We start from the raw sequence: 15363 nt of genomic DNA, 5'->3' as shown, positions 1-15363 counted from the left end.
TGATAATTTTTAATTAATTTCATTCGGCATTCTTTATTTTTGTGTCTATATACATTGTAACGCTGTTCATGCTATGTACATTGTAAAGTTGTTCATGTTCCTAAATATTATTCCAAGTTATCTATATAAAAATTATCGGGTAGAAATTATCTTAGGCGTTTAAGTAAAATAAGAAATTCAAATGTAAAAATTATGATATTAAAAAAAATGGAAGATCAACCGTGGAAGTCAAATTTCATGAGTAAATTTATAAGAATAGTAACCTGTGACAGGATCCAAATATACCGGTGGCCATTAAAATTGCTATACCAGGAAGGAAAGCAAATAACAAAATGTACAACAAATTGTACAATATGCAATATAATGGGAGGCATACACGATTAAATTTCCAGATGGTTGGGTTACAACACGGTATACAGAATTCAGTAGACAGGAGTTGCCACCTCTGGCAATAACGACGGGTGTAGTCTGGCTGAGCATCTAGTCAAACTGAGCTAGGATGAGAGATAGGGGTCCTTCATTCCATGCGGCTTCAACTCTATGCCAAAGTTTCATCAGTCGTAGTTGCAGTCAAGTGGTGGTGGGTTAGTTTCTTGTCATCCCAATCGTAGGATGTACTCAGTGAATGTGAGGTTTGGAGAACGTGTATAATATGTAATATAATAATAACAATTATACAAATAAATTAAATTGTAAAATACAAGGGTCCCACAAACTGTTCTACTCCATTCTATCTCTTTTTCCTAGCTTTAGTCTACACTGAATTCTCAGAACAGAGTTCCCAACCTTTGTGTACTTAAGAGCACATTCTGGAATATGCTCTTAAGTACACAAAGGTAGCAGGTACATTTAATTTTTCAAAGTAAATTTATACATTACGATAGTTAATAATATGCATAATATACAAAAATATTATTCAAAAATATAATTTTAAGCTATAAAAATCATTGTTTATGTTCTTACGTAAAATAAATAATTCCTGAGTAGTACAGACAAAAGTTTATCAATTCTTGGGTTTACAATTCGTTGTAAACCAAAATTCTTTATAAAAGTGTAATTCGTCAAGTCAAAGTTATATTTCGCATTGCATTTCATAGGCCATTGCTTCATAATTAAGAGTATGATGATATTCCTGCTCGTAAGCAATCATAAAAGATATTCATCTGGTAAAGTCGAGATCTCTATTTTAAATCTGTGATGTTCATTGTTGAAACTATGATATTTGACATTTTTTAATGGTTAACAAATAACCGGGTTAAAAATTACCATTGACCGGGATGCTTGAACCATATCATGCGAATTTACGCTTCCAGATGGTAGCAGACAATTGTGGACATCATATCGAGCATGTTTTGTAAACTTTTGTAGATTATTTATATGTTCTCAATAAAGCTATGATATGCCACTTAGGGGTGGTTTTTGAAACTCATTGTTTTTCCCCCTCAATAAAATTTCCAGCATTTCATTCTGCCATTACACAGTTTTCATGCAATTCTGCAGTATAGTTTTTGCTACAGACTGCTCGCAAATTTCAAGTTTAATTATGGACACCCTGTACATTGTAGTTAATATGAAAAAAAAACACCTGAAACATCTTTGTAAAAAGTAATTATTTAAAGCTATATTTTAATTTAATTTGATGCACTTAGGCTAACCGGATAGTAATTTTCGGATTGCAAATTCTTATGCATCACTGGTTTGAAGATAGAAGGAAAAAAAAAGAGACCGAGGAAGGAGGAAAAATTTATCGTTATATTTCTTAGATTCAGAAGCTTTGACTCCTGACGTGTGCAGCAAAATTAACTCGCATGAGCTTTTTTTAGACAGTAATTACGCCATTTAAAAACATAAAAACTTGTTATATCCAGGAGTTATATTCTATTATCATCATCAACCATCATTAATTTTACATCTTTATATTTTATACAGGATAAAAGAAACTTTGCTTGAATTTCAGACCAAGAGGTACTTCAGTAATATTCAGTAATACTATTTTGGTTTTTACATCAAAAATGGTTATCTTTAGATTCTTTAAGGCAAATCAAGAATCTAACCAATTATATATGATAAAACAAGATTGAAAAACTCAATCTATTGAAAATGACAATTCTTTCAAAACAAAATCACATTTTGTTTTTCAATTAATTCGAAAAGACTGTTTTCTTTTAAAATGAATTCACTCATTATCATTTTAATTAACTCAAATATATTGTAATTTTTTTCTCTAAACTTCTGAAGAGCTTATTTTGTAAAGACCTTATTTTGTTCTTAATCAATTATTTTTATTGTAAAAAAACTTTCTTTTCCCCTCTGATTTCAAATTTCTGCCAAAATGCAAATTTAAATGACGTATATGCAAATCTAAATGAGTTCGGAAATAGTATTTAAGTAGCAAAAGTTAAGAGTTCGCGGTTGGAGAGTTAGTTCTGAATTTATGCCCCACGTGTTTGAAAGTAGCTCTGGGTTGGTGGCAGCCACTTAGTTTAGATTATATTGATATTCAAGGCTCGGCTTTGCCGTATGCAGCCGATTAAGAGGTTTAGATTAAGTAGGAGCCAGTCACATAGCTAAAATTTAATTCATTGTGACCGCAGATACTATTTTGTGTTCAAGTTACTTAGCCACAAGTGGTGGTTGAAATGAGCACCGTGGGTGAGTATTTTCTGTTATGTTTTGTTAAAATAAAAGGGTTGTTATAACCTTAGTCTGCAGTCTTCTTTTCAAGACCTAGCAAGAATTCACTACTTCATGTCCCTGTAGGATCTACAGTTTATGCTCCCAAAACACTACAATGTTCTTTCAGCTACACCATTTTTTAAAAATAGGAGTTAAATTAAGTATTTAATTAACGCACTTCTTTACGTTCTTTGCGTTTTTTACTTTTACATAGCATTTTTATGTAACAGTTAATTTAATGTAAACAAAAAAAAAAGGAAGAAATGTTTGGATTTGTGTTGTTATTTGCTTATTATTAAGTTATGTGACCAAGTACACGAATGATAATAAACCTTCTGAAATACGAGGGTAGATCCAAAAAAAGATTACAGGGGGGGGATAAAAATTGTTTATTAATAATAGACAAAAGTATAGAAAGAAATTAAGAGGCATTCTTGCCTATAAGTTTTCCACAAAATCGTCAAATCTATTTAGGCATTTATCTGAACGTAGGACCAACGTGTTTAACCCGTCTTGGTAGAAATCACCTCCCTGCCTATTGAGACAGTTCTTGGTTACTGTTTTCACATCACGCTCTGAAGAGAATCACAGTACGGGAGCTGACTCAAGACTTCTCACTTAAACTTTTGCAGCAATTCTTGAGTTTGGCGAGCGATACGGGACCGGACAATATCATGCAGGAGGATGACACCATCACTCAACATGCCATGGCACTTGGTTCGAATGGCTTCACGTAATCTTGTGAAAGTGGCATAATAACGTTCGGCAGTAACGATATGGCTATTCTTCAGATACTCTATCAGGGTAACAAATCACGGCTCACATGTCCAGGCGAGACCACTTTTCTAAACGCCCTGCAATTTCAATCGCTCTGACACGCCTGCGAACTTACTCTACGTATCCGCTCAACCACTGCTAGACAACTACCGCCATCTGTCTACATTCTGTGGATAAAGCATTCCCTCCACAAATGCTTTTAACCTTTGCTTGTAATGATGCTTGTAACCTTTTTTGGGGATCCGTCTACGTATTTTAGAAATTTTCCTTGTGTTCTTTCAGTAGTTGAGTATTAAAGATGTTCCTTTAACGTGGTGTAAAGTTTACCACTGTGTAATTGCAGTCAAAAGTGAGTAAACTTAAGAACTAGTTAGCGAATAATCGCTTAAGTTCATGTGACAAGAAACAACAAGATGAAAGGGTAACTAACCCTTTATTATTCTAGTAAGATTTAACAAAACTCCATCTTGGAGTGTACAGTCAAAGCCGACACTTGGGCTTGAACTTAAGAGACTAAAAAACAAACTAAAACTAAGATTAACTAAAGAGATATAGCTGAAGCTATCAAGATTCTAATCTAGTTGGCCCCTTAACTCTATTTGACTACGAAGCTTATCAAGCGCCTGAGTACGGCTGAGCGTAATAACAGCCTTGAGAGAGAGTAGCCAAGAGGCAGACGAAATCAAAAACTCTGATTCTCTCTAACTCAGCAAGTATACTTTCCGGTTTAAATACCGCTCCTCCTCATTAAGTATTCAGAGTGATTCCAAAACTACGTTCTGGCCGGAAGTAGTAAGTTGAAGTTAAGAATTTGACAGGAAAGGAACTTAAAATTTAACTGTTAATAAAATTAACATAATCCTTACATAGGTATATAATTATTATTTTGATTCACGCTCATGATTGGTTCGGCTCAGCTTCTTTAAAATAAATTAATATTTTTGTACGTTAGAAATCTCTTAAGTGGAGTCTTTCTAAAAATTTTGGAGAGTAACATTACGCATGGCGTGCTTTAGCAAATGTGGCCAATGTAGCAACATTGCACTTCTCTACCCTGCTGAATTTTTAGTTTCAGCAGTTTATCAAACTTTACTGCACTACCTCCAACCACTGACCCTAATGGATAGACCACTAGTAACTATATTTAGTAGCCGGTAATTAAACTATATGTCATCAGTAACCGACATCTTTGGTGATATGATTTTATTTTTAAAATTTATTCAAATTTACCTCACTGCCCCATAATGATGAAGTCCTATGAGTTGATTCTCAGAGAAGGCCAACCCACAGGTCATTGCTAACCAAGCGTTTTAACAGGGTTGTTATAACCTTCGTCTGCAGGCCATTGATAACTAATAGCCCTCCAAGCTTCATTGTGTTTCCACATAATCTTAGTTTAAAATTCTGTCTAATTTTACTACATCGCTCTATAGTGGTGCTTTACTGATTGATCCCAAACGAAAACCCTCCTTGTAAGTCACCAATGACCTCCACAGACACTGCTGACTCACAACCTTGATAGGAATCGATGTGCTTCCATTTAATTTAATAACGATTTAAATTTATTACACTGTCCAACAGCGGTAACCTATTGGTTGACGTTAAGTGAACTTAATATATACTAGGTCTCCATCTATAAATATCCTTTGTAACACACTAATGTCCTTCGATTTAATTTAATATATGTCTAAACTTGCTCTACTCCTCATCCTGACGTATTGGGTTGACTCTAAGTGATTCTCAACCAGCAGATCACCGGTGACCTTGATGGACATTGTTGACCTGTAGCCTTGATAGTCGTTGGGTGCTCCGATTTATTTTTAAATATCTACGTAAATTTATTGCACTGCGCCACATTAGTCAATGAGTTTATCAAATGACCCTTAATCTGGAAGTTATTAGTGACCCAAATTCTTGAAAGTAATTACCTAATGGACAGCCAGTTAATTATAGTTAAATATAGTGCACAGCAATGGTATTTTAAACCTGATCAAACAAGAGCAGAGGTTTTGCGCGGTCCCTCATGTGTGGAATTTTATCTTCAATAAAAATCCTTCAGCATCTTGGCCAGAATATATTCGAATGCAGATGATGTAGGTGTCATTATAAGAGAAAAACCTCGAGGTGAATTATAGATTATTCCTGTAGAAAGTCGCTGAATGTAAATCGCAAATCCTTCTAACCCGAAACAAAGAAGGCACTGACCTTCTACAGCTGTAAATAGTAAAATGTTTAAAATAATAAGACATCTAAAACAGCTAGGCCTGATTTTAATGAAAACTTAACATGAATCCCGCACATCGGGGAAACGAAAAGGCGTACTGTCATTATTACTAAAAACCACTTCGGCATTTGCAAGGATAAAAATGGGAATTGAAACCCCACATTCATAAGGTTTTATATTATACAATTGTAGAGAAAACTATAACACTCAGTGAAGCAGTAAGGGTTCAACTCATACATACATAAATAAAATATATATCCAGCATACAGAGACCCTTCTAATTAACATCACTAGGACTTACTTCACAACTTCTACAAATACAGTCATCCTTGCAGGGTTTTCGGATAAAAACTGAAGAAGCCGTCAATCAACTATTCAAACAGCTGCAAAAACCCGCAATCGTATATGATGAAGTAGTTCACCTAGGAGGGACCACTGTGAAAAGTAAGTTCTACACCTTCATATACATACTTTACAATAAGACATAGGAACCAAAATCAAATTCAACAACATAGGTCACACAATTATCAGATTAAAAATTTATACAGATGGTTCAAAAATCAAGTACAACATTGAAAGTGCGTTTGTAGTTCTGTGTCATGAATAGATAGAATATCAGCAGAAAAGTCCCCCCCCCCATTTCAATAATAATGTTTTTTCAACGGGAGAGACAATAGTTGTAGCTACGCCCACACAAAATATAAGTAATAACCAACTTTATAATGTCAAAATAAAGCTTGATAATCTCGTTTCATAGCATACAATTTTAAATCCGCAATACCCTTCTCCAATCATTTTTGCCATACAATACACCCTAGAAAATCTAAAAATAATTATAATATCACATTGGAATGGACGAAAACACATGCTGGAAATTACGGCAATAAGATAGCATATCGTCTTGCAAATGCTGCAACGAGAGCAACAGTCGATCTATCTTATGGTGCCCATCACACCTCAATAAAAACATAAAATTAAAAGCAATAACCAAATTGGAAAAAAAGCTGGACGTTAGTGACACTACACTCCTATTAAAAAAATAAGCAACAAAGGCAAAATACGGAATAAAACAAAAACTATTAAATAGACATGCGTGAAATTGTTCCAAGAGGTTGGTGTGGTATTACTAGACAACATAGCAAAGACATACAAAAACACATGTATCAGGACCATCACATCGCGAAAGACTAGATGGGTCAGAAGAATGTGCAATAGAAACATCACGCTAATAACGATATTATACTCTCTAGCTGAAATGCATGCTTGACAACAGCGCAGCAAGCTCGCAGTAGTGTCGCTGGATGCTTCTTGTGGCAGTAGCGCCTATTTTATTAAGCATGTCCGAACTCATGGATAGTTCCTGGCGTCATACGACGATCTGATATCCGTTGTTCCAACCTTTCTCACACATTCTCTGAGGAGTTCAAGTCCAGTGATCTAGCAAGCCACAGCAGATGTGGATTGATTTCACTTTCTAGATAACCCCTTAATATTCAAGCTCTACGCACTGTCATTATCGTCTATAAATATCTCGTTGGGTACCCATTGCAGCGATAAAAGGACGCACAAAAGGATGTAAAATTTCGTCTTGAGATCGGACGGCTGTGATGAACCAACCAGGCATCACGCAGAGGTCGATGCGGACGTTAGTTGCTATCTCAGCACGTACACGTAAGCCTGCTCTGTAGTAGTTCATGCAATAGGCCTCTTTCGACACTCTGCTCCTCTGTAAATAGTCTCTTTCGACGATGTTTCCCGTCCGATAAAGTGGTCATGGCTTTCGCCATACCTTTGCCCTATGGAAATCGTTCTAGATGTTCGACGCTCATCCGTAAAGAGTACCTGGCCGCACAGCTATAAAAAGTATGTCTCTAAAGGCCAACTTGTTTGGTTAGGTAGGTCGGGCTGCGCCCACTTCTGATGTTTCTGATATCTCCAATGAAATTCGAGGAAATACATTTAAATGAAATGCAGCAAAAATGTGTATAATTTAATAGGCTGTACAAAGAAGTCATGTGGTATCGATAGTTTGTTTTTAAGCACAAAAGGGCGTTAGCACGAATGGGTTATTAGTCTCGAAATGAGATTTTTCTTCGTCCGTTAAGTCTGTATCACTTGTCGGTATTGCCCTATATTATTTTTAAAGAAATTAAATAATGAAGAGTCTGAATGTATTTATATATGTTTCTCGCACTGTGAAAAAAGGACGGTACCTAGGGTTATCAAATTTTTCGTAACGTAGTCCTCCATCTAAACATGTGCATGTGGAAGCTCGAATTTTGAATTTCAAAATTTATGTTTCGTATTTTGTAAAACTTTAATGTATTCTTTATTAACAAACTCAACGATTTGAAAGCGAGAAGTGGCAACACTGTGCTGAACAAAATGTTTTTATCCCCAGCGTACAAGAATGTATGAGGAAAATTCTAAAAATATGCGGTTTTTACATATTTTATTCTTATGCTGCCTAAAGGCAAAGAACATGATTTTTATATTTTATTCTTATGCTGCCTAAAGGCAAAGAACATGATTTTTATATTTTATTCTTATGCTGCCTAAAGGCAAAGAACATGATTTTTAGTTAATAAATTAAGTACACAAATATTAACCTTTTGTTGCATACAAATAATCAAGAGAAGTTAAACGAAAATGTTTGTATTTTTTCGACTTAAAATAACCTTAGTAGTAATAAAAAAAATTATTTTATTCAAATTTCGTTTTAAATAATTGCAACAGTTTGTTCACTACAGTGGACAGCAACCATATACGTACATGCATATAAATCTCTTCCCAACGATTTACGGTCATTGCATTTGAAATTATTTCCTGCCTTGTTTGCAGTGATCATTACCATCTTCTAAATGGTAAATTTACAACTGGCATGTACATACAGATTCCCAAAAATACCTTCATTTCGTCGATTGTGATTGAATTCATTTTGCTACGATTTTGTAACCTGTACCTATCGGATTCAAATGTCAAATGTTCTAGAAATTCTTTGCCAAACATAAACATTTCCAGTGGTGTTTTGGCTTGATAAGCAATACATTTGAGTTTCAATTCACTCTTTTCGGTAGATCTTTATCTACCCACTCCACAATTTTCTCAAACTGACATTTAAAATGAAATGTCTAAAATTACTAATTATGAATAAAAAAATGGCAATATAAGAAAATGTAAGCAGTATTATATAATGTTTACTATGAGAAACTGTACTAAATTGGAAACAGAAGTAGCAGCCATTTTCCAAATAGCAATGCTTTGCTTAGTTACGCTATACAGGCATCTATGATAGACAGTTGAAAGTTCTAATAATATAGAATGAATAAAAACACAGGAATGGAATCTGTTAAGGCATTTACAGAAGAATAAACAAATTTAAACTTTTGTCTACTAGAGTGGACATGATGCAACAAAGGGTTAACAATAAAAAGACAAAAAAGAAGTTTTGCAAGCTATCTTATTAAGAAAACTGAATGCCGATATGAGAAAACACTGAAAAAAATAGAAAAATGTATGCCAACATTTATAAGGTATTTCTCCCGGTTTTCTAGCGTGCCTTCGTGGTGTAATGGTTCTGTATACTGGGTCCGTATTCCAGAGGTTCATGGTTCGATTCCCGCCGAAGGCGTTTCCTAATTTTTCATCTTTCCGACTCGAAAATACCTAATGTCTCTACACATTTAACGCTGCACGGGAAATCTAAACACATGCTGCTTTTAAAAATTTTGTGAATTTGTTGATGAATTTGCACATGGCGTAAGTGCGAAAAAAATGCCTCTTAAAAATAAAGCAAAAGAGACAAAAAGAAATGGGCTAGCAGGAGTGAGTGCAATAGCAGACTGTTAGACTGCGAGCTCAGAGAGAACGTGAAAAAAACCTTAACAAGCCTCTTTGGGCGAGCATTAAAATCTGAACACTTCCAGATTTTTTTCCTCTTCTTCGTCTTCTTTCTTTATGGAAACTAATCTCGCAAAAACAAGACAACAGAATTACGTATTATGTAGTTTCATTACCCTCCAAACAAAAGCAGTTTTGCAGAAGGATTGATTTTATTCGAAAGAATAAAATAATGGATGAAATAATGATTTTTTTTAAATCCTTAACTGAAAGTTAAATTAAAATGTTTAGTGTTTTTTTATTTTACCAAAATATTAATTAAACCCGCAGACATTTACTTTCATATGTTGTGTATTTAAAAAAATATTATAGTTTATTCGAGATTTAAAATGCGCTAGCTAATGAAGAAATAAATTTCATTGAAGCGAAGCTATCATTTTCATGATTTAAAGAATTCATTGTGAAAAAAGTTCAATACAGGACTCATCTGTACTTGATTTAATATTACGAATATTTAATATTGAAGTTCTTTCCTGTTTTTTCATCAGAAGGACCTCCAGTAAATAAAAAAGAACCCCTGTTTTCTTATTATTCCATATGCAACCAACCACGAGATCCCTCAACTTGTTTGGGTAAAAAGACGTGTTTTTTATGTTACAGCACAATATAACGTCAAGGTCTGCCGCTAGAAGGCGCTTTTGAGAAATGGAGCGGGAGTTCAACACAATGGGGGATTAAAAATACTGCTCATAACATGCAAAAAGGTAAAAAAAAATTAAATATCTTTTTGACGTCTATAACTACGAAGGTATTATATGCAAGTTTATTTATTACTATATAAATTCGCTGTTTAAAATATATTCTTCTTCTTATATTGAATTGACGCTGGTAAATGGCCTTGATCATCCTAATTCAAAAAAATAATAATGATAATAATGAATGGGTGCTTCGCACGAGTTACGCGGAACTAAATCAGTCTCAGTTGCTCAATGTTTTTTAATCAGTTGTTGGGAGGTCTTAATGGCTGTCAAGCGATGTGTCTGGCTGGAGCGCCTTTTGGGAAAGAAAACTTTGTGTAGCTGATGTATTACAAAATTCTTTTTTAAGCTATTTTTGAGCGACGTTCGAGTTTGCGTTAACTATATCCAGTCTTACGTATTCTGAATTTTTTATTGAAAGGAATAATTAATTATTCCTTAAAATGGACACCAAGTTTCGATTACTAAGAATCTAAACTGCTAGCCATAAACTCAAGTATAAAATTTCGATTTTTAAATTGATCATCAATTTTGTGTGCATATAGACTAAATTTAAAGCAAAATTCGATTTTTTTTTTTTTTTTTTTTTTTTTTTTTTTTTTTTTTGTTGTTGTTGTTTTCAGGCACATCAGGAATTTAAAAATGACATGTCAAAGAATTAAAACTAAAATCAGTGCTAGAGTTATAATAGATACGAATAAGGGGTAATTTCTAATTTATGTAATACTATGGCAGTTAGGCCGACATTTATTAAGCAGAGAAACAATAATACCATGTTCAGCTTTATCGAACCGTGATTTTATTTTTTTAATAAATAAATAAATAAAAATAAAAAATAAGATGACCTTTTCAACATATAAAAAGACTTCGAATTATATCTTATTTTCCAGTTCTCATCATGCACACATGAAAAAATATTGCATGTATTAGGAATCTGAATATGAAGTAGCAGAGCAGCCTACATCGAAAATATATAGATTTTTAATAAACCTATTCAGTGAGGTATTCATAAAGAGAGATTGTATGCATTTAAATTCGGAATCATTTTCCTCCTCCTTAATCTGTCCTATTTTTCAGGAGACGAAATCAAAATATAAATCAACTACTAATTTTAAACTACTAATTTCTGAAATTTTTAAGACATCAAGAAAAGTGTTTTCGATGTATGTTTATTGTTTTCATTTTGCAGTAAAATTGTGCTCAGGATAATAAAAATAGCCAATTCATAAAATCTTATTTGCCGTAGACTGGAAATTTATCTTCCAAGTGTTTTAAACGTACTATCAAGTATTTTAAACGTACGATTTTGATTATAGCGTAAATTAATCATTTAACAGTCAATTTACGTGGTCTATGTAACAAAATTTTGCAAAGTCGTTATTTTAGACCATGACTGGCATCGTTCAAACGGTGGTTTTGTCGTCATAAAGCTTTGTGGTTTAAGGCATAAAACTCATCAAGTCTATTCACATCTATTTAGCAGGTTTGGAGACATAGCCAGTCACGGAAGGGAAAGTTGCGCATGCTAAGTGTATAGCTTACTCAGGAAAACCATGGACCGTTTTTTGCTTCGCTGTGATTGGTGCTTCTTATGCCATCTTGCATAACGCTGAAAAATTAGAACTTTTAGGCAAAATATTTAAAATATTTTCTGTGACATAGCAAGGCCTAGTTTTTAGCAACGAAGCTTGGCTTAAACCTGTTATGACATTAAAACCACTGTGTGAACAAAGCTTTAAATAAAACACAGAGGGTGTTTACACGTTTCAAAAACGATTTCGTGGCTGTTTAATTAATGCTTAAAATGTAATTCATATTTTTTTAAATGCTTGATCTAGCAGCTTCTTTTTAAGATTAAAGGTTTGTATCGTGATTTAAATGACAGAAAGGCCCTTTTTGTAAAATTTCCTAGGGTATTGATTTCCCTTCTTTTCCACTATTTTCCACAGTCCGTCAGTCGTGGTGAGTATGCGCTTAGACAGAGCTCTTTTTAAAAGATCAAAAGCACACTAGTACGTTGGAGAAATGTGAACTTCGCAGATACGTTGAAAAGGTATATTTTCAATACAATGTATCAGTCTTCATTTTTGCAAGGAAGTTTTGCTTCTCGAAGTACGACTTGTTGCTTTGTTTTAGTGAAATTTCCTTTGAAAGTTATTGAGATAAAGAAATGGAATTCCCTTTGTAAATATGGGAATTTCTCATTGACAGACCCAGCTTTGTAATTTTTTTTCTCTTTATTTTCTACAATAAAAACTTCCCCCCACCCCACCAATCATTTACCTAAACCCGTGCTTCATCAAAAATTAACTATGTATTTGAATTTATCTCCTACTAAATAATTTTCATACAAGGTTTTGCAAATTGTTCTGCGTTGAACCACATGCCTTGGCAAAAGTTGGCAAACATTATATTTTTTGGCTTTTTTAAGTTGTAAATCTTGTAAATCTTCGTGTATTATTTTATTTACTGTTACCACAGATGTATTAAGGACTCTGCAATTAACTTATGCATCGGCTGTTTTTCTTTTGTTACCAATGATTTAACTTAAGAAAGACTTAAACTTTAAGAAACATTAGAAGAGTATGTACCTTTCTTGGGTATTCGTTTGGAGTCTTCTTCCCATGTAAAAGTAATTACTGACTGTTTTTCCATTCCGGTGTTGCTTATTTTGCACTTAGAAATTTTAATACAATGCATTTCACAAACGTTTTTGAGTTACGGAATATTTCTCTTCGAAAATCACAAAAACATATTCTTCAATCCACAGCTTGTTTACATGCGATAATTTGAAAGATGAATAAATTTAAAAGTAGCGAACGATGTTTTATACTTTTGCTAGAGAATTTTATTCTCAAACGTTTGCTTTTTTCTTTTTTATTATCTATGGAAATCGTTCTAAAAGTGTGTAAACATCCTCTGTAAGTTTTTAGTAACCAATTAAAATACACACCAAAATTTTAAAATCTACTTCTTGTGTATACCATCGTCTGCACCCAGAAAGAAATTTAATAACTGTGTTGGATTTTTGCAAAACATACAGATTGCAAGCCTCTCTCTATATATATTTCATTTTTTTTAAATAATATACTTTTCATAATACTTTAATGTAATATACTTTTATACTACTTTTTATGTACTTTTAAAGTAATATATTTTTTGACATATTTTTATTTATAAATTTTATGTTCAAAAACAAAATGCAGAAAGAAATAAAGATTTTAAAATTTAAATTCTAAAGTATTTTAATTTTATTTAAAGTAGACATTTAAATTCATTATTTGGTACTAGGGGGATATAACTTTTATTTAACAGGAGGGTATAATGGTTTTCAATGGTAAATTTTTCTTTGAATAATAATCAGATGTTTTCATATTGTAAGCTTCTTTTTTAAAAAAAACTGCGTAATTGTTTAAAATTTACTTATCTTCCTTGTGAATCAAAAAATACGTGAAGCAATATTTTTAATTTGAAACACGAGGGAGTAAAATTTGCATTAATTTTGTTCAATTTAATATTGCTTTTTTTTACCTCTGATTTATAGATTAGTTTTTTTAAACAATTCTAGATATCAGAATACTCTTGTAGCACCGTGTGTCTTCATTGCTTCATTGCTTCATTCTAACTGAAATTTCCTGTTCCTTTTTTTGGCATAAAATTTGAACAGTGGCAATACAAGGATATTTCTTAACATTCTGTCTTTGAAATGATGCAGTTTCGCAAAACATTTACTCTAAATCCTAGTGTGGGCAGATAAAGTGATATCCTGGTTAAAGTAAAGTGATATTTCGGGGTTTAGAAGCAATTTGAAACTAAGCTTATTTGTTATACTCTCGTATAATGTTTACATCTTCATTTGCAGGAAGTACCGTATTATATGCCGGCGTATAAGACGCAATTTTTTCTTTGAAAAGAGGTCTGAAAAACGGGGTACGTCTTATACGCCGATACTCAGTTTTTGATTAGATTCATTTCTGGAAATTTCCTCTATTCGAAGTTATGCGATTTTTGTCTTGTTTCTTTGCGGAGTGTGGGAATATTACAGTTACCTAAAGCTCAGTGGATGCGCATGCGCAGTCATAGACGCTCATGGTTGGGTTCGTTTAAACTTCCCAATTTTTGTGAACGACTTCAAAGTGTGTGAAATTTCTACAGTTCAGTTTTCTTAAATTTGTTGGCAAGTTATGGCTCAAAGTAGGGGAAAAGGAGAGTTCTGGCTCGGGAGCTTTAGGGAGCCAGAGTTGAGGGAGCTCCCGAGAAGGAAGGCTGAGTCGTGGAAGGGAGGCTTATCTGAAAATGGAGACAGGGAGCCTTATCAGGAGGTGGATGGAAATAGAGTAGTTGCTACGTCACAGAAAAAGGACGTGTGCTTAGGTTTTATTAATTAGGTGATTTAGTAGTTATGTGATAATGTGTACTTACTTCTTATTGAATTCTTAAAAACGTATATCAAGTAGGTGTTTTAAGTGACTGATACAGTTCATTTCCTTAAATAGATATAAAATAAAATGTTTCCTTCACAGTATAAACTCTTCCGAAGATAATTATTTTCTTACTTTTATTTATTCTATGACTGAATATCTGCCAAATTGCTACATGTCATCACAATTTAATAAGAGATTATATTTTACTGATTTATCAAAGGTGATTTTCCTTCGTTAATAAATTTTTAGCCTTTGTGTTTTTCTTCGTATTCCAATTGTTTTACTACGTATATGATGATTATCTCCTAGTTACCCTGAACGAGGATTATTTTTGAATTTAATGATTGAATGATCCTATACACTCAGAATTTTACCTTATTTCTTAAATCTTCTGTTCATAATATCACATATACTTTCCGTAATCTTCATTGCATTACTCATTCTTATTCCTAAATTCATTATACCCAGAGTTTTTTCAGACTTGTTAGGCAATACTTTTAACTTATTCGTTATATTTTATGAGTGTAATTACTAAAACACGCATTTTCGTGTATTATATTATTCAATGTTATATGTAATTTTTAACATTTTCGTTCTTTTCAACGTTAGCGATCTTCAACATATTCTGTATTTTAACTCATTTCATACATTTTCTAATCATATA

At 33.1% G+C, this 15363-nt stretch overlaps 1 protein-coding gene across 1 annotated transcript in view; it reads left to right on the top strand.

Annotated features, from left to right (window-relative positions):
• Nucleotides 1–10148: 10148 nt before the first annotated feature.
• LOC118201035 (major facilitator superfamily domain-containing protein 6-like) overlaps nt 10149–15363 on the top strand; it is a 39837-nt gene continuing 34622 nt past the window's right edge. The window contains exon 1 of the mRNA XM_085813071.1: nt 10149–10281. The gene's annotated coding sequence lies outside the window, so the exon portion shown is untranslated. The remainder of the gene's footprint in view (nt 10282–15363) is intronic.

This window comes from Stegodyphus dumicola, chromosome 3, assembly GCF_044657685.1.
Source record: "Stegodyphus dumicola isolate Sdum_Otavi_A_Nest chromosome 3, ASM4465768v1".
Taxonomy (NCBI): Eukaryota; Metazoa; Arthropoda; class Arachnida; order Araneae; family Eresidae; genus Stegodyphus; species Stegodyphus dumicola.
The sequence above is the reverse complement of the archived record's forward strand: the minus strand, read 5'-3'. Positions and strand labels throughout refer to the sequence as shown.